This window comes from Hemicordylus capensis, chromosome 16 (genome assembly GCF_027244095.1).
Source record: "Hemicordylus capensis ecotype Gifberg chromosome 16, rHemCap1.1.pri, whole genome shotgun sequence".
NCBI classification, from domain to species: domain Eukaryota; kingdom Metazoa; phylum Chordata; class Lepidosauria; order Squamata; family Cordylidae; genus Hemicordylus; species Hemicordylus capensis.
This window is the reverse complement of record NC_069672.1, coordinates 2,697,578-2,718,063: the sequence shown is the minus strand read 5'-3', so window position 1 is coordinate 2,718,063 and position 20,486 is coordinate 2,697,578. Positions and strand designations below refer to the sequence as shown.

The 20,486-nt window shown below is 46.9% G+C and overlaps 2 long non-coding RNA genes across 2 annotated transcripts in view; both read right to left on the bottom strand.

The window, feature by feature from the left end:
• Positions 1-20,486, bottom strand: part of LOC128338677 (uncharacterized) — a 187,432-nt gene that overhangs the window by 10,556 nt on the left and 156,390 nt on the right. The window lies entirely within an intron of this gene.
• On the bottom strand, positions 5,414-15,755 carry LOC128338676 (uncharacterized). Its single transcript, XR_008312668.1, has 4 exons — positions 15,620-15,755; positions 13,333-13,515; positions 7,438-7,718; positions 5,414-5,757 (listed from the first exon to the last, which is right to left on the bottom strand). It is a non-coding gene; the product is annotated as an uncharacterized LOC128338676 (long non-coding RNA).

Sequence of the window (20,486 nt, the reverse complement as noted above, 5' to 3'; positions counted from 1 at the left end):
ACTAGCACTTGGTAGGGTTGCAATCTTCAAAAGGATATTTAGATGCTGTGGCATGTCTATACCTACAAAGATTAGAATCGTTTAGACAATGGCTTTTCCTGTGACCCTCTATGGATGAGAAAGCTGGACTTTGAAGAAGCAAGATAGGAAAAGGACTAACATTTTTGAACTTTGGTGCTGGAGAAGACTTTTGAGGAGACCATGGACAGCCAAGAAAACAAACACATGGATCATAGAAGAAAGCCATCCAGAATTTCCACTCGAGGCACAAATGACTAGGCTCAAATTCTCATACTTTGGACACATTATGGGAAGACCCAGCTCCCTTGAGAAGTCTATAATGCTGGGGAAAGTGGAAGGAAAGAGAAGAAGAGGACAACCAGCAGCAAGATGGATGGACTCGATGACGACAGCCATGAATGCACCACTGAGAGACCTTCAAGGGCAAGTTGAAGACAGATCATCCTGGAGAGAATCTATCTATGTGGTCGTTAAGAGTTGACACCGACTTGACAGCACAAGGACCTTTCCGGCTTTCAAATTTTGTGAGTCATATTTGTATCAGTACATTCCAGAAATTAATTATGCTTGATGTGAAGAAATCTCTTCTCTGGTCTGTCCTAAATCAGCTGCTGATCCATCCCTTTGATGGCCCTGAGCTCTAAGCCTTGAAAAAGGAAGCTCATAGGGGGGTGGGTGTTTCCTTTTGTTTGCAGAGTGGTGTCCTGGTCTGAACTGAGCCTGATGGAGTGCGTGTTGTCTTGGGGTGGGATTTTATCTGACCAGAAGCTGTGATCTGGAAAGCCAAGCAAGCCTATTATAAGGGTCATTAAGAACCAGTGACCAATTGGGACCATCTGTGCTCCTGCGTTTGTCTCCCAAAGAGGAAATGAAAAATGGTGCTGATGGAGAAGGAGAGTGAACCCTCAGATGGGTTGGACTGCCTTTAAGGCGATCTTGTCCTTAAAATCAGGTTCATGGCTGAAGCCATGGTCAAGCGCCTTGCAGGCTGGGGCCTTGGGAGAAACAATATAAGCTGACAGACTCTTGGCTTCGATCACTGGGGCTATTTTATTGGCAGGAGAAGGAACTCAAAGGCTGCCAGGAAGAGGAGACCCAGACCCTTTGGGCACGAGTCAGAGATTGACAAGAGGAAAATGTGATGATGTGCCACACTAAACTGGGTGTGCAGAGCCAGGACTGTGGGTGCTGTGATTCTGCAGGAACACAGAATGTGACTGTGGAGAGAGACTTGCTTCAGTTTCTTAAGGAGGTCAGTAGTACGTAACTAATTTCACCAGAAGTCGGTTTCTAGTCCTCAAGGTGGCACAGATCTTTTCCCTGGGATGTACTGATGGCCACCAGCTTAGATGGCTTTCAAAGGAGCTTAGACAAATCCTTGGGGGAAAGGTCTATCCATGGCTACTAGCCTTGATGGCTATAGGCTGCCTCCAGCATGCTTCTGAATTCCAGTTGCAGGAGAGCAACAGCAGGAAAGAGGGAACACCTTGACCTCTTGCCTGTGGGCTAGGGATGTGCATGGAACTGGTGACTGCCAGTTCAAAGGTGTGTGTGTGTGTGGTAGCTTTAAGGGCTGGGGAGGGTACTCTTCCCCCATTCTTGCACACATCCCCCCCACCGCCGCCAGTGCTGTTTGAAAAATCAGTCCTGTGGAGCAGCAGAGTACCTCCTTGCCTGGTGCGCATGAGCACATCATGACATGTGCATAAGAGCATGATGGGCGCATGCACATTGGACACTTCTGGCTGCTTCTGGTCCACGACACGCCAGGGTGGTAAGCAGGTACGCTGCTGCCCTGCGGGACCGATATTGCACACATAAGAGCAGAAGAGGCACCTTGGTGGATCAGGCCAAGTGTGGCGAGCTGGTCTGGTGGTAGCCAGCATGACTGGTCCCCTTAGCTAAGTAGGGTCCACCCTGGTTGCCTATGAATGGGGGACTACATGTGTGAGCACTGGAAGATTATTCCCCTTAGAGGATGGAGACGCTCTGGGAAGAGCAGAAGGTTATGAGTTCCCTCCCTGACTTCTTCAAGATACGGTTGAGAGAGGTGGCATGCAGAAGCTTCCAAGGTCCTTCCCTGGCAGCATCTTCTGATAGGGCTGAGAGAGACTCCTGCCTGCAACCTTGGAGAAGCTGCTGCCGGTCTGTGTAGACAATACTGAGCGAGGTGGATCAAGGGACTGACTCAGTATAAGGCAGCACCCTAGGTCCCTGTGTTCCTGACTAATACTCTGCTACCCACTTGCTCAAGGGCCTAAAAATTTATTATTATTAATTCGATTCGATTATTAATTCGATTCGAATCTGAAGCTTAACCCTTTCCTACCTGCTTATTTCTAGGGCAACCTCCTCTCTCCATTGCTTTCTGGTTCTAGATGAGCGTTTTCAGCCTTGTGGGGAGGAATGGAAGAAAACAGAAGGGAGAGGAGTGGTTAAATGCTCCTGCTATTGCCCGCATTTTCTTTGTAGAGAGCTGTACCCTCTGCCCACCGCTTTGCGGCTGATTGTGCTGATCTGGGAGCCCCAAAAGTCTAGTCTGTTCCTTAATGGGCCTCCAGGACTTGGTTGTCCTCTTAGTGGCCACACGTGACCACCAGACCTGAGTGATATCTCTTTGCTGTAGCCTTCACTTTTCCAAACTGCCAGCATGGAGGTTTCAGCATTTCTGCCTGCTATCTAACAGGAAGATTTCTCATCAAACAGTGCTGATTTAAATAATGCAAATAGATACCAAAATACTTCAATATTTTTTTCCTGACATTTTCTTCTCCCATCATAATTGCCTCTCATTATTCAAATATTTTTTCAAGAAAAAAAATTGCTCTTAACAAACCTTGTCTACATGAATTATCTCTGTTTAATTATGTATACATTTATAAATAGCAATTGGATTAGTATTTAACGGTGTTTTTATTAGAGCATATTAAAGGTGCATTTGCATATCAAAAATGGTTACCTAATGCGCAGAAGGGTAGATTAGTTATTATCAATCAGAATGTTTCCTGCGGGAGAATACTTGGTGCAGACTGTAGGGGAAGGAAAGCGTCAGCCTTTCTAATGAATCATCGAAAGTGAATTCAGCTACTCTGCACTGAAAAACATATTTAGCTCCAAGAGATCAGGAGCGCCAGGTATCGCTTCACATTTCTGAACCAAAGAAGAAAAGCACAGAGATACCCACATCGGCTTCAATTGACCTTACCTGTAGAGGGCAGCACTGAGACAATTAGGGGTGGGAAAACAAGAGGCAGATTGACCTGGAAATGAATTGGCAAACTTGGGACATCCAAAATATAGTTGGGTGATCGAGAAGAGTTGTCATGGGCACCATGATTCTGCTCAAAAAACTCAAGCCAGACAGGTTCGGCTGTGTAATGATATCTTGAAGCCAGTTCAGAGTGAGGACAGGCAGTATCAACCCTGATTGAGAGCAGGAACATTTCCTTCACTCTGATTTGGCTTCATGATAATGATAATGCCACCAAATCAAACACACTTGGCTATGTGATGATAACTCAAAGCCAATGTAGAGTGAGGGCCGGCAATAGCAAACCTCCTTCTCCTGTTTGCCCTGATTCATCCAATGATCCTACCATCACCTCTTACCTCCCACTTTCCCCTCATCTGTTCTGTTCCAGTGATGCTGAGCCTGCCATAGACTGAGAGGAAGTATCTTGATGTTGGTTCTTTCCCTTCTTGTTAGAGCAATTGTTCTGAATGTTGATTATTTTGATTGGCAAGTGAGGAGAATACAATGTGGCACAAGGGGGGGAAAAACACCAGAAGGGTCAGAGTGCATTTCTAGGAGGGGCAGGCACAAACTGTTCCACATATTAGATTTCCAAAAGAGAAGTTTTTACATGATTATAGAATAATACATATTTTCCCTGTCTGCTTTCCAGGTAATATTGAGAAAATAATTTGAAGGTGGCCAAATTTTGTGCAGTGGCCATAAGATCAGGACAGACATGTTTTCATTTAGCTGTGAAGTTATTTTATATTGCTATCTATGAAAAATTAATTTGTGGGGTATAGATGATCTGGTTTGGGTTCTGATCTGTTAGTTGTCTCTTTTGTGTTTCTGGACTTGACCTTAATAAAGTGATTTGATTTGATCTGAAATATGTCCTATTGTTCTGGTGGCAAGTAAGCATGAGAACTGTATTCAATATTTTAATTTCATTTATGATTCAATACTAGCCCTAGGAATATAGAAATATAGGGCGTTGCCTTATAATGAGTCAGGATCTCTGTCCATCTAGCTCAGTATTGTCTACCCAGACTGGCAGCAGCTTCTCCAAGGTTGCAGGCAGGAGTCTCTCTCAGCCCTGTCTTGGAGATGCCACCAGGGAGGGAACTTGGAACCTTCTGCATGCAAGCAGTCAGGTTTTCTTTCCAGAACAGCCCCATCCCTTAAGGAGAACCTCTTGCAGTGCTCACACATGTAGTCTCCCATTCAAATGCAAACCAGGGTGGATCCAGCTTAGCAAAGGGGACAATTCATGCTTGCTACCACAAGACCAGCTCTCCTCCCTTAGAAGACCACAGCCCAGCAGATGGGACATCTCGCCCAGCATCTCTGGAGCTTCAGAGTAACAGACTTGCTTGTTAATGACCGAATTAGAGCCAAGAGCAGAGGCGACAGGTTGATTCATAAACAAATTATGCCAGGCGGTCGCATTTCCAGGTAAGGCAAGAGCAGCTAATTCAAAGTCTGCATCAAGCACTAAGGAGTGCAAGATGGATCATGTCATTTGGAGCCGAACGGTGAAAATGAAAGTAATAAAAGCAATAACAAGGGGGAGAGAATGGATTCCCGACGAAAATCTAAATCATGAGGCCAAATTGGTGAGGGAGGGGGAGGATACAGGAGGAACTCTCGAGCCCTGCTCTGTGCAGGGGACATGGTGAATCTGCAGAAGAACAAAGCAGGTAAACAGGAAAGCCAATCAGAGTCACAGGATGTCAGAGCTGGAAGGGACCTTGGAGGTCTCCTATTCCAACACCCTTCTCAGTACAGGAATCTGTTACAGCATCCCTGGCAGGTGAACACAGGTAATTCACTGTGGTGACTAGAGTCAGCTCAAGGTCGAGTCAGCTCACACTCGAATGGGTCCAGCTTGAGGGCTCGAATTGGCGCGCCCTCATAAGAACAGTCCTGCTGGATCAGGCCCAAGGAGGCCCATCTAGTCCAGCATCCTGTTTCACACAGTGGCCCACCAGATGCCACTAGAAGCCGCAGGCAGGAGTTGAGGGCATGCCCTCCCTCCTGCTGTGACTGCCCTGCAACTAGTACTCAGAGGCATCCTGCCTCTGAGGCTGGAGGTGGCCAATAGCCCTCCGATGAGTAGCTGTCGATAGACCTCTCCTCCATGAATGTATCCAAGCCCTTCTTAAAGCCCTTCTGTTCCTCGGATGACACTGAAAAAGCTTTAGACTGCAGTAATTTGGGGGTGTGAAAAACTTTTAAAAAGCTTTGAAAGCACCATTGGAAATGTGGCCGCTACATGCTTGAAGGTCAGGCATGAGAACACACGGACAGCTGAAAGTCTTGCAATGCGATCTCCTCTTTTCCATCTCTACACGAGTAGATCTTGTCATAAATCACAATGAGTGTCCGTCTCCAGGATGGTAGCAACCACCAAAGCTAGCTCATATCCGATAAATGTTCAGGCCACCTTGTTCTTCTGTGAGCCATGATCCTTCACAGAGCCTGCCACAAGGAGGTTCTTCCTAAAGAAGAAGAAAAAACCAACGTGAAATCATGTTAATTAGTTGTTTGGTTTGAACTCAATTATCAGCAAAGATTGCCATACATTTCTCTCTCCCCTAAACCCTCCCCCCAACGCCTTTCCTTGAGGGAAGGTGTTGTTGTTGATGTTGTTGTTGTTGACTCTTCAGTTTGTGAAAGAATGATAAAACAAAACACCATGGCATATTCTAATGTGCTAATTGGAGGTTAGCAAATCCCAAATTATTTACAATGAATTCATAAAAACAGAACCTTCTGCTTTGCTATCTTTCCTGGGCACGCGTGCATTTCCAAGGATGATAATTACCTACCTATAAACCTATATTTATGAGATGCAGATAAAATTTGAGAGGCAATCAACAGAATTTGCCTCAAATTGTAATGTTCCTTTGATAATACTTCCATCCCAGCAGCATAGGGGTGGGCAAACCCTCTTCCTTTTCCTCCCCCCTCATTAGGGGAGGAGAGCTGGTCTTGTGGTAGCAAGCATGAATTGTCACATTTGCTAACCAGGATCTGGTTTGCATTTGAATGGGAGGCTACATGTGTGAGCACTGTCAGATCTTCCCCTGGGGGGATGGAGCCACTCTGGGAAGAGCAGAAGGTTTCAATCTCCCTCCCTGGATTCTCCAAAAGAGAGACTCCTGCCTGTAACCTTGGTGAAGCCAAGTCGAAGCTGCCTTCAACTGAGCCAGGCCATTGGCCCAGCTAGCTCAGTATTGTCTATACTGACTGGCAGCAGCTTCTCCCAGGTTTCAGGCAGGACTCTTTCTCAACCCTACCTGGAGATGCTAACAGGGATTGAACCTGGGTCCTTCTGCATGCAAGCAGATGTTCTACCATTGAGTTGCAGCCCCACATACACAACCCCCCCCCACGCAAATGTCATGCAATAAGAACACAGAAAGCTGCCGTCTACTGTCAGACCCTTGGTCCATCCAGCTCTGTATTCTGTACTCTGATTGGCAGCAAATCTCCATGGTGTTAGGCAGTACTCTTTCCCCAGCCCTACCAGGGGATGCTGCCAGGGACTGAACCTGGAGCCTTCTGCATGCAAAGTAGATGGTCTTACCACTGAGTTACAGCCCCATCCCCTAAGGGGAAAACCTTACAGTGCTCATATGCAGTCTCCCATCCAAATTCAAACCAAGTCAGACCCTGCTTAGCAAAAGGGACCATTCCTGCTCGCTACCACAAGACCAGCTCGCCTTCCCTGTTCTGCCTTTACTGCACTAATTCAGCTACCAACAAAAATCAAATAAGGAAAATGAAAATCCGTTCTTTCTTCTTTGATTCTTTCCTTGCTTCATAGTCTGGTCACCTGCCTGTTGCACCCCTCACCATTGTGATGCTGTAATCTGCTTTGGAAACTTTTGTTGAAAAGCAGCATATAAATATTGTAGTAGTAGTAGTATATTATAATACAATCAAGCCGCTATCCCTAGCGAGTATCTACAAAGTTCCCCAACAGCTCTCAAATCGAATTCTGAAAATTCTATATTAATCATATTGCCCATTTAAGGGACGATTCGATTTGAATCTGAATCACTCGAATCACCCAAATTTGAGTCAAATTGATTCAAATTCGAATCAACTTGCACATCCCTATCTTTCATCCTTGGGGGGGCTCTTATTAAAGGTGTAATAATGAGCCTGGTTACCTTGAATGGGACTTGGCTTGTATATCTCCAGTGATCGACCAGATGCAGGCTCAATGTGATTTGTTATTCATGGCCCAGAGGGAGAAGAGATACTAATGACATTGCAGATGGCAGTGGATCCTTCATCTTGCAGAAATCTTCAGCAAAGGGTGGGATGGGGAGGACCATTAAGGCTGGGAGCAAGGGAGCGAAGTGGCCACAATCCGTGCATCTGGGAAGCAGATGTGCTCATTTCCATCCCGGCCAATTCTTCTTTTGAGTTCATTTCCAAATCTTCGCGTCTACAATTAAATTGTGGCAGGAGCAATACATCAAGCCTATGAACATTTGCGGCCGCAAAGTTTGATTATCGCTGCCGTTTGACAGGAGGAGAGCTGGGCTTGTGGTGGCCAGCGGGAATTGCCCTCTTTGCTAAGTGGGGTCAGCCCTGGTTTGCATTTGAATGGGAGACTACATGTGTGCACTGTAAGATATCCCCCTTAGCGATGGGGCCGCTCTGGGAAGAGCACCTGGCTGCTGGCATGCAGAAGGTTCCAGGTTCCCTCCTTGACGTCTCCAAGACAGGGCTGAGAGAGTTCCCTGCCTGCAACCCCAGAGAAGCTGCTGCCAGACTGTGTAGGTAATCCTGAGCTAGATGGACCAAGGGTGGATGGACAATCCTGAGCTAGATGGACCAAGACACAGTAGAAGGCGGCTTCCTATGTGCCTATGAGGGAGGCTTCAGAAATCAAGCTGGAAAGAACCGCAGCCCAGGGGAGAGGAACTCCAGCTTTGAACCAGGAACGCTGTGGTTTAAGGAGGGGATCTAGCCTAGGGAGCTCCCTGTGCTGCTTTATTGGACAGGCCTTGGATCCCTCTTCAGCTGCAGAATTCAAAGGGCGTGAGACATTTATTTGTGCAATTGACAGGTAGTAAGAAGTCTCTGCATTGGCTAGGCTAGTGTCCTCAGCCGGATGTCGCTGTACTACATTGGCCTAAAGAGAACAAATTGTCATCTGGTACCTCCCCTCTGATAACTTTTTATTCCTCTGAGTGTGTGTGTGTATGTGTGTGTGTATTTAAGATTGTGAGCTCATTCAGGACAGGATTATTGACCACCACCCTAAGCCTGTTGGAAAGAGCGGGATATAAATTTAACAAACAAATCAACAATTGGAGGACAGCTGGTCTTGTGGTAGACCAGCACATACAATACTGTCATCTATACTATAAGAGAGCCAGCATAGCATAGTGGTTAGAGTGTAGGACTAGCACTGGGAAGACCCGCGTTCGAATCCCCAGTCCACCATGAAACTCACTGGGTGACTCTGGGCCAGTCATGTGTCTCTCAGCCTAACCTACCTCACAGGGTAGTTGTGAGGATAAAAATAACCATGTACACCACTCTGAGCTCCTCATGGGAAGCTGCCATATACTGAGTCAGACCCTTGGTCCATTTAGCTCAACATTGTCTTCACAGACTGGCAGTGGCTTCTCCCAGGTTGCAGGCAGGAGTCTCTCTCAGCCCTCTTTTGGAAATGCTGCCAGAGTGATTTGTTTCTGTCTCTTTTGGCTTACTCCTGAATAAAAATTCTTATTTTAAAAAAGGAAATGCTGCCAGGGAGGGAACTTGCAACCTAGATGCTCCTCCCAGAGCGGCTCCATCCCCGGAGGGGAAGATCTTCCAGTGCTCACACTTCTAGTCTCCCATTCATATGCAACCAGGGTGGACCCTGCTTAGCTAAGGGGACAAGTCCTGCTTGCTACCAAAAGACCAGCTCTCCTCTCCCGCTCTCCTCCTCCTTTCTTTCCTCGGAGGAAGAGCAGGATATAAATGTACTAAACAAATAAATAATAAATAAATACTGAGCTAGATGGACCAATGGTCTGGCTCAGTAGGCAGCAGCTCCCTGTATACTTCCTTAAAATTAAATATAATGCCAGTGGGTTGCCTCCCCCCCCCACAAAAGAAGCCATGTTCTCTCCCCTGCCTTCTAAATAGCAGACTTCATTGCTCGGGGGGGGGGGGTGGATGTGTGAATTGCTTGCATCCTTCCTTAAGCTGAAGGCTCTTCATGGAGATTGCTCTCTAAAAAGTAGGACACAGGTGACTTAGGAGGCTGCCTGCCTTTGCTCAAAAACCGCCTTCAACCAAAGCATTAGCTTCCTTCGCAAGATTTTCTGGGGAAGCTTCAAACGACGAGGCGGGCGGGAGGAGCCCCGCATGGGAACTGGCTCTTCGCAATCTCAGCCTGGCTTCAAGGCAGAGAGAAACTCTCCACCAGCTCCAGGCCAACAGGGCAGGCTGGTGAGAAATGGACGGATGTGGCCGGTTGTCGGAGGCATTTTGCGTCGCGCGTAGCCAATCTAACTGCATTGCCCAGGGCCCAGGGGTGGAGGGATCATGGCGTGGGGGGAGGGATAAACCATTCCGGGCAGAGTGCCGCTGCTTGAGGAAGCTTGCAGATGCTGTCCTAATGCTTGTAAGCACCTGATGATTTATTTTGAAAGGCATCTCTTGCCACACACACACACACACACACACACACACACACACACCCTTGTGCTGCCCTCACCGCCTGCTACTGGATCCAGAGATATTCTGCCTCTAACCCTGGAGAAAGCCATCAAGACTAGTAGCGCGGTCCTCCTAAGCCACCCACGCCATCACCACATCCCGTGGCAGAGAGTTCCGCAGATTAATTATGCTCAAAACCCGCCTTCAACCAAAGCATTAGCTTCCTTTGCAAGATTTTCTGGGCAAACTTCAAACGATGAGGCGGGCGGGCGGGGGCTTCACAGGGGAACTGGATCTTCCTTTTCTCTGTCCTAAATTTCCTGGCAATCAGTTTGACAGGATGACCCCAGTTCTAATATTCAGAGAGAGGGGGAAATGTCTTTCTATTCCCCTCTGTTCACAACAGGTATAATTTTACAGACCTCTGTCATTTCTCCCCACAGTCGCCTCCTTTACAAACTAACAAGCCTCAGATGTTGAAGCCTGGAAGGTGCTCGAGGCCCTTGATCTTCTTGGCTGCCATCTTCTTTTTCAGACTGCCAGAAACCCTGTTCTACACTATATCAGAGGGTGTGGGGCTTAGGAAACCTCTCTCTTTCTGCCACCACTGCCCAATGGGGAAGAATTAATGCTAGGGATGTGTAAATCGATTCGGATTCAAATCGATTCAACTCGAATCTGGATGATTCAAACGATTCAGATTCAAATCAAATCACCCCTATAATGCGATTCCCTAATTAATGCACAGTAGCAGGTGATCCTTTGAGTAACTCTGGAGTCCTACCCAACCCTCCAGCTCTCACAACAGCAGAATCAGGGGCCATTCCATGAATTTTTGCCAGGAAATTTAGGACTGACAAAAGGAAGTCCTTTTTCACACAGCACATAATGAATCTATGGAACTCTTTGCCACAGCATGGGGCCTGGCAATGTCAGTCAGGCACCCCACAGCTGCTGGGCTGAATCCTTTCTCTTCAGAGCTTCATTCTATCTAAAGATGAGCAAAAAGAGGAAATCCCCAGAGACTTCCCAAAATGCTTTATGGAGCCTGATGTGTTTTGGATAAATATTATCCCTTTTCAAGGGCACTGAGACATAAACACAAATAATCATAAAGCAGTGTTTATATTTCAGTGCCCTTGAAAAGGGACTATGCTTATCTGAAAGGCATTGTAAAGCATTTTGTGAGGCAGCTGCGGTTTCTTCTGGTTGCTTTTCCAGTGGTGCCTCTGACACACACATGCATGCATTTAACATATTTGTATACCACCCAAAACTTACATTTCTGGGCGGTTTACAATAAAACAATAAAAGTGACAACAGAAAAAAAGTTAAAACAACAATTTAAAATTTCAAAGCAATGTTAAAAATAATTTAAACAGTATTTGATTAAAACCCTGGGTAAACAGACGCGTCTTTTAAGGACTTTTAAAAAGTTGTCAGAGATGGGGAGGCTCTTATTTCAGCAGGGAGCACATTCCAAAGCTTTGAGGCAGCAACGGAGAAGGCCCATCCCCAAGTAGCCAACAGATGAGCCAGTGGCAACTGCAGACAGACCTCTCCTGATGAGCTCAATGGGCTGTGGGGTTCATGACAAATAAGACGTTCTCTTAAATACCCAGGGTCCAAGCTCTTTAGGGCTTTATAGGTTATAACCAGCACTTTGTATTTTGCCCGGAAACCTATCAGCGGCCAGTGTAGTGTAGCTCTTTCAGAGTTCGGTTAGGGTTAGGGTTAGGGTTAGGGTTAGGGTTCCATTTTAGTTCCATTCAACCCAGGAGATTACCCAGAAGATAATCATTTCCTCTTCCTGCCCTCATCCACGTTGCTCACGAGAGTGGAAATCTCACTCTGGCGTCTTCTGGGTGGGCAGGAACTAGAAAACGTTGAATAAATGACACCCAGCAGTGGTGAGTGTGACCTTCGTTGTGGGAAAACATTTTGCACCGCACCCCACAAATTACCAAATGCCAAGGTGGCAAAAGTCAGGGGTCCCACAAGGAACACAGGAAGATGCCCTCTGCCATGCCAGTCAGACCCTTGGTCCATCTAGCTCAGCATTGCCTAATTTTTTCTTTAAATCTTGAATCTTTCCCTGAAGAGAATGCTACTTTCTACTGAGTCAGCCCATTTCGTTCGTCTAGTTCCGTATTATCTACTCTGAGTGGTAACATCTCTCCAAGATTTCAGGTAGGACTCTCTCAATTGCCCGGAAATCTAGGACCAACAAATGGGAGTACTTTTTCACACAATGCATAATCCACTTGTGGAATTCTCCGCCACAAGATGTGGTGATGGCCAACAACCTGGATGGCTTGAAGAGGGGTTTGGATCACTTCATGGAGGAGAGGTCTATCAAGGGCTACTAGTCGGAGGGCTAAAGGCCACCTCCAGCCTCAAAGGCAGGATGCCTCTGAGTACCAGTTGCAGTACCAGTATCAGTTGAGTACCAGTGACAGCAGGAGAGAGGGCATACCCTCAACTCCGTCCTGTGGCTTCTGGCAGCATCTGGTGGGCCACTGTGTGAAACAGGATGCTGGATTAGATGGGCCTGGGGCCTGATCCAGCAGGGCTGTTCTTATGTTCTTACATTCTCAAGTAGGATCCCTACCTGGAAATGCCAGGGATGAAACCTGGGGCCTTCTACACACAAGCAGATCCTTGACCACTGAGCTATAACTTCACACCCTAAGGGCAATATCGTGCAACAGACAGTGCCAATATGGAGTCCCACATCCAAATGCAAACCAAGGTGAGCCCTGCTTAGCAAAGGAGATGCTTCATGCTCGCCCCCGACAAGACCAGCTCTCAGCCAGTTGGTGGTGTAGAAATGTTCTCATACATACCAACGCATACTTGGAAATATTCCCCATTTAGACATTCTGTTTGGCACCATGGTTTTCTTGGATGATGCTTTGCTGATCACGCCATTGAGAGTGCAATGTCGTCAGGCAGACTATGTGATGCCAACAGTGAGGTCAAGTGAAGTCAGATACGAACGAGGGCAAGTGAGGGCAAAGTAATAATACTACATGGCCAATCAGATTCAACGGCAGGATCATGTCACTGAGGGCAATGTGAATGGATACATAGATATTTTTGCAAGCAACACCCCACCCAACCCAACCCTTCCCTCAAAAAAACCCCAAACCCGTTAAAAGGAGGCATTTCTGGACACCATTAAAGTGTGATTCCGATCAGCTCTGGAGCATAACCAGATGGGACCTTTAGTTCACATCTCCATCGGAATGGAGGGTGTACGTTCACATATCGGCCAGATTTATCCGAAGTCTTTGCAGCATATCAGAGGGCACTGCATACACAAATTGGACCCCCCCCCCGCCTGAATATTGGAGCCTAGCCAAATTTATGTCTGGGCTAAAAAAAAAACACCTCACCTTTTGCATTAGAATATCCAATATGCCACAAACCCTCAGTAAAGCCAGCTATCTGGGAAAGCTTCTGGTGAAAAGCAACCCCTGTTGCAGGAAAGCTGTTGGGAACATATCTGCGGATTTCAAAACCAGGGATTCTCACTCTTCAAAATCTGTACAGTAAGATATCCAGTGGAACAGAATGACCTAGATTGGATAACAAATGAGCATCGACTGTCTTTTTTGCTGAGAATCTAGGAATCTGGCAAATGCACAAAACAACAGCAGAGACTCTTCTTATTTTAAGAATTGGGTTTGAGTGGAAACGCGTCCATCTATCACTGCAACATGCCCTTCTTCTTCCAGAGGAAGGGATGCAAATCCATTGCGCCCTGCTCAGAAGTAGATGACACACTGCTGGTATGAGCGGTAATCTGTGTTTGGAAGTTATAAGCAGATTGCACAGAATGTGGGACTGGGGGAAAGGCTCCAGAGAATCGACGCTTTTACTTGTTAAAATGCACGTTGCTAGCCTTCCCAGGGGGAGGGCAGCTGGTCCTGTGGTGGCGAGCATGAATTGTCCTCTTTGCTAAGCAGAGTCTGCCTTGGTTTGCATTTGCATGGGAGGTGGCGTGCCTGAGCACTGTAAGATTTTCCCTTTAGGGGAAGAACATCTGCATGCTTGTATGCAGAAGGTTCCAAATTCCCTCCCTGGCATCCCCAGATAGGGCTGAGAGAGGCTTCTGCCTGACACCTTGGAGAAGCTGCTGCCAGTCTGTGTAGACACTACTGAGTTAGATGGGCCAAGGTCTGACTCAACATACGGCAGCTTCCTATCTTCTATTTGCTCTACACACACACACCCCTACTACACCCATCAGATAAATGACCTCTGGATAACTTCCATCTTTATATTCCCAGGGACAAGGACTTTTTCATGTTTCCACTAAGTATTTTCTCTGGCAGCTGCAGAAGGATATTAGGAAGCCCAAATGGATCATTTTGCACATACGCAGGGCGCCACGGCTGGAACGTCTGCGCGCCATTTCCATCGTCATCTGCTGAATTGTTTGCACTGCAGCAGCTGCTACTTTTTAATACCCGCCTCCCCTCTGAATCTCTGGGCATTACTCAGAGGCGCAGGTAACAGGTGTGTCTCTAACTAGCAAAATTAGGGATCATTCCATGCTTTGATGGTGCCAATTAGCTTCACATTGTGCATGCCAATATTCCCCCCCCCTAATTAGGCAGTCAAATTGCCAATCTTAGGTAAAGGAAAGGAAAAGTTGTGCCGTTGAGTTGGTGTCGATGCCTGGCAACCACAGAGCCCTGTGGTTTTCTTTGTAGAATCCAGGAGGGGTTGACCATTGCCTCCTCCCATGCAGGATGAGATGATGCCTTTCAGCATCTTCCTAGATTGCTGCTGCCCAATATAGGTGTTCCCCGTATTCCGTATATGGGTGAAATGTCCATGAGATGGTGGGAGCATCAAAGTTAGGCTATGGTGGAGCAGAGAGGTGAGAGCCAGCCTCATCTTCCCTTCCCAGAAGCCTTTGCTCCATCTTTCTTTCCTTTGATCCCTACTGTTCCATTTCTCAGTCTGGTAAGAGGCTTGACTGCCTTCCTCCTCTTCAGTTCTATTCAGCTGCAGCCCATCCATAGGGGCATAGGAAGCTGCCTTCTACTGAGTCAGACCCTTGGTCTGTCTAGCTCAGTGCCGTCTTCCCAGACTGGCAGCAGCTTCTCCAAGGTTACAGGCAGGAGTCTTTCTTGGAGAGCCCTATCTTGGAGATGCTGCCAGGGAGGGAACTCGGAACTTTCAGCATGCAAGTATGCAGATGCTCTACCACTGAGATACGAACCCCATCTCCTAAGGGGAATATCTTATAACAAACAACACTCACATGTAGGCTCCCATCCAAATGCAAACCAGGGCAGACACTGCTTAGCAAAGGGGGCAATTCATGCTTGCTACTGCAAGACCAGGGCTGCTCAGAGGTAGTCTAAAAGCGGATGATCTCCCATCCATAGCCACTTCACACCATCCGCTGAACATATTGCATTCCAGCAAACAAATATGGTTGTATTATCTTTTCTCATGCTCCGTTTGCTGCTCCCATGAGAGCTTCACGAGGAAGTTGCTTCTCTTTCTTATTTCATTTTTATCTGCTTAGAGAGCAATCACTATTATTACATATCTTTTATGGATTCTGCCATAAATTGTCTCACCCGAGTTAGTGAGTCCAACAGGTTAGTGAGGAAAGGGGTGCAAAGAGCTGAGAATTCCCCCCCCCCTGATTCCGATGCTCACCCTTACAGAAGCATCAGGTGTCAGAGCTGGAAGGGACCTTCGATGTCTTCTAGTCTAACCCCATTTTCAGTGCCTGAATCGACTACGATGTATATTTATATACCACTTTTCAACCAAAGTTCTCGAAGCGGTTTCTAGAGAAAAACAAATAAGACATAAATAAGATGTTCCCCCGTCCCCAGAGGGCTCACAATCTAAAAAGGCAGATACCAGCGACAGCCACTGGAGAGATGCTATGCTGGGGTTGGATAGGGCCGGTCGCTCTCCCCCTGCTAAATAGAAGGGAATCAACCCCTGCAACAGTATTCCTGGCTTCTAATCCATCACTCAGGGGCAGCAGAGAATGAGTTGGCTCCTTCTGTGTGGCAGATATTTGAAGACGGTGCTCATGTCTCCTCTCTTCTCTGGACTAAACACATCTAGCATTTTCATCCCCATAGGTCTTGGTTTTGATTCTTCCCGGTATTATTTATTATTATTATTTATTTATTATTATTTATTACATTTATATCCCGGTCTTCCTCCAAGGAGCCCAGAGCGGTGTACTACATACTTGAGTTTCTCTTTCACAACAATCCTGTGAAGTAGGTTAGGCTGAGAGAGAAGTGACTGGCCCAGAGTCACCCAGCTAGTCTCATGGCTGAATGGGGATTTGAACTCAGGTCCAGTTTATCAACAACTTTCTTAATGCGGGGCCCCGCATGGGACACGGCATTCCAAGTGAACGTCTGGCCAGCACAGAATAGAGTGGAACGATTACTTCTCATTACTTGCAATGTATTCATTTATTTCAGATACAGTGCAAATGCAAATGCAAAGAATCAGTGTGGTCCAGCATTTAGTGTGCTGGCCTAAGAGTGGGGAGACCCGAGTTCAAATCCCCGTTCAGCCACAAAGCCCTCTGGTGACTCTGGACCAGTCACTTCTCTTTCAGCCTAACCTAACTTCACAGGATTGTTGTGAGGAGAAACAGAACCATGTACAACACTCTGGGCCCTTTGTAGGATTGATTTTGAGTGAGTGAGTGAGTGCCATCAAGTCGATGTTGACTCTTAGCGACCACATAGATAGATTCTCTCCAGGATGATCTGTCTTCAACTTGGCCTTGAAGGTCTCTCACTGGTGCCTTCATGGCTGTCGTCATCAAGTCCATCCATCTTGTTGCTGGTAGTCCTCTTCTCTTTCCTTCCACTTTCCCCAGACTTCTCAAGGGAGCTGGGTCTTCCCATAATGTGTCCAAAGTATGATAGTTTGAGCCTGGTCATTTGTGCCTTGAGTGGAAATTCTGGGTTGATTTGTTCTATGATCCATTGGTTTGCTTTCCTGGCTGTCCATTGCTTGCTTGCTTGCTTGCTTGCTTGATTAAGTACCATCCAGTTGATGTCAACTCTTAGCGACCACATAGATAGATACTCTCCAGGATGATCTGTCTTCAACTTGGCCTTGAAGGTCTCTCCGTGGTGCCTTCATTGCTGTCCTGATCGAGTCCATCCACCTTGCTGCTGGTCGTCCTCTTCTTCTCTTGCCTTCCACTTTCCCCAGCAATATTGACTTCTCAAGGGGGCTGGGTCTTCACATAATGTGTTTGAAGTAGGATAGTGTGAGCCTGGTCATTTATGCCTCTAGTGGAAATTCTGGATGGATTTGTTCTAGGATCCATGGGTTTGTTTTCCTGGCTGTCCATGGTCTCCTCAAAAGTCTTCTCCAGCACCAAAGTTCAAAAGTGTCAGTACTTTTCCTGTCTTGCTTCTTGAAAGTCCAGCTTTCACACCCATAGAGTGTCATGGGGAAAACCATGGTCCATATGATTCTAATCTTTGTAAGTAGAATAGAAATGTGTGTGTGTGTGTGTGTGTGTGTGTGTGTACATATGTATGTGTGTGTATATCGATATCTCTATCTCTATCTCTAAATAAATGAATAAATATACAGTAGTTTGTGATTTAGAATTTGTGATCGAGTTGGATATTTCTTTCTCTCCATCTCTGTCTCCCTCCCCCTTTCCCTGACAGAGTTTAGAAAATTTCTACTGAGAAGGGAGTTCAGCCGTTTCAAGAAACAAGCGGCGAGACCAAAAAAAAGTTAGTTTCGTTTGAAAAGGAAAACTGCATACACAGAAATGGGGAGGGAGAACCCCTCACATCACGGGTGTGAAGAGAAGAGGCGTAGCTCCCCGAGGACGGTGATAATTTATAATGAAACATTATCTACAGCCCCATATGTCCCACTTGCTATTTTTGGCTCATTTGCTCGAGCATTTCAAATGCACACCCCAGGGGAAGGACAGCTGCCTGGCCATCCCAAAGACAATATTTTCACTTTCTCTTCAAAAGAGCTCATTCCGAGACGGTTGGGAGGCACCCCACTTGTCAACAGTTTTCAGATTATCGTGAGGAGCCTGGTATGTGAACAGCAAAGACAGGCATCAAAAGGCATAAAGGTCGTTCGCCACGGCGCTGTCACACATTAGCGTGACCAAGAAATGCAACCCAGATGTTGCCGTTGAAATGTTGTGAGCTGTCCCAAACAGTAGTCACATCAAATTTTTATTGTTACGGTCATCCGACCAGCAAAACACAAACAGTAGTGTACTGGAGGGGGAGGGTATAAATATCTTAAATATAATAATAATAATTATTATTATTAATAACTAATAGCAAATAATAAATAATTTATTGTTATTGCTTTTGTTGTTGTTATTGCTTTTGTTGTTGTTACTGTTAATAATAGGGAGAATGGAAGTGTGAGCACTGCAAGATATTCCCTTCAGGGGATGGAGCCACTCTGGGAAGAGCATCTAGGCTGTAAGTTCCTTCCCTGGCAGCATCTCCAAGGTAGGGCTGAGAAAGACTCCTGCCTGCAAGCTTGGGAAAGCCGCTGCCAGTCTGTGTAGAATATACTGAGCGAGATGGACCTATGGTCTGACTCAGTATATGGCAGCTTCCTATGTTCCTATGTGTTGCAGGTTGTTCAAGTAACACAAGAAAATAGACAGATACAGACAGGAGATTTGTGGGGGTAATGTTATTAATTTATTTATTTATCTATCATATTTTTATGGCGTCTGATACAAGCATCTCTCGGCGGTCGTCTCTATCTTTATATGACTGGACGACAGGGAGGTTTCCATGGCCAGGGTTTCCACAGGTTTGTGCACGGGGTTGGCACGTCAGTATTTCTGCCCAGCGACAGGGTATCTCGCCCCTGGCAGGTGTACCCTTTGTTGGGAAAACAACAGAGCTGCCCTTTGCCCATGTCGTTGTGCACCTATTTCTGCAGTCCTGAATTGCTACAGACCTCTCTTGCTGTCCCCGTCTTCTCGTCCCATCTTTTTTGTGCAGATGGATGGGAGGGGACCAGAAGACACAGAAGAAAGTGGGCATCCTCCAATGTGGTCCTCTCCCTTTCAGTGCACTGAAGTTGCGGATGCAGCATCCCTGTTGCCAGGCAACGTCAGGAGGAGTCGGGAGACCGCAGAGCGCGGGCCATCAGCTCTGAGAGGCAGCCAGGGAGAACCACAGCTGCCCTCGAACGGATGCCTTCTGGGATGCTCTGAGCCAGCCTCTCGATAGCGGAAGCCGCTGAAGCGGCCGCCAAACCTGAGGCTTCAGCAGCAAAACAGGCTACAAACGGAAGGTTCAAATTCAGGTTTGGGGTTGAAATCTGACCAGCGGTTGGGTGACAAAGCTGCGGTTTCGCACCTTCGGCAAACCACAAAATCATACCTCTGGCCTGTTTGCCTCCGGTTTGGCGTTAAGTCTGAAGGCGGCCTTTATGTGAGTGCTGCTGTAAGATATTCCCCATAGTGGATGGAGCTGAAACTCAGTGGACGTGCATCTGCTTCCCATGCAGGAGGTCCCAGGTTCACTCCCTGGCAGCATCTCCAGGTAGGGCTGGGAGAGACTCCTGTCTGAAACTTTGGAGAGCCGCTGCCAATCAGTGTTGACAGTCCTTACCCAGATGGGCCAGGGATCTGACTCAGTACAAGGCAACTTCCAAAGTAAAACTACTTCGGGGAAGGACCATAGCTCAGTGGAAGAGCATCGGCTTGGCATGCAGAAGGTCCCAGGTTTGCTTCCTGGCAGCATCTCCAAGTAGGGCTGGGAGAGACTCCTGCCTGAAACCTTGGAGAGCTGCTGCCAGTCAGTGTAGGCAATACTGAGCTGGATGGACCAAGGGTCTGAATTGATGCAAGGCAGCTTCCTATATTCCAACGATCTGCTTCAGCCATCCAGTACTGAAGATCCCTGCACGGGACATAGAAGAATGGGAGAGGCCCGATTCCTACCGTTGTCGACATTCTAATACCTGCGTCAGAGAGCCAGTGTGGTATAGTGGTTAGAGTGCTAGACTAGGACCGGGGAGACCCGAGTTCAAATCCCCATTCAGCCATGAGACTAGCTGGGTGACTCTGGGCCAGTCACTTCTCTCTCAGCCTAACCTACTTCGCAGGGCTGTTGTGAGGAGAAACTCAAGTATGTAGTACATCGCTCTGGGCTCCTTGGAGGAAGAGTGGGATATAAATGTAATAATAATAATAATAATAATTATTATTATTATTATTATTAGACCAAGGAGGGGAGCCTGAGCGCTGTTACATGTTTTTACCTCCTTCTACTTCAACTACAGTGCAACTGTATCAGCTGTGACCATTTCTCGAGATAAAATGACCTCAGAACAGTAGTCCATCTGCTGGTCACCTCCAGACGTGACTACTGCAATGAGCTCTATGTGGGGCTGCCTTTGTACGTAGTCCAGAAACTGTAGTTGGTCCAGAATGCGGCAGCCAGGTTGGTCTCTGGGTCATCTCGGAGGGACCATGTTACTCCTTTACTGCTGGAGTTACACTGGCTGCCGATAGGCTTCC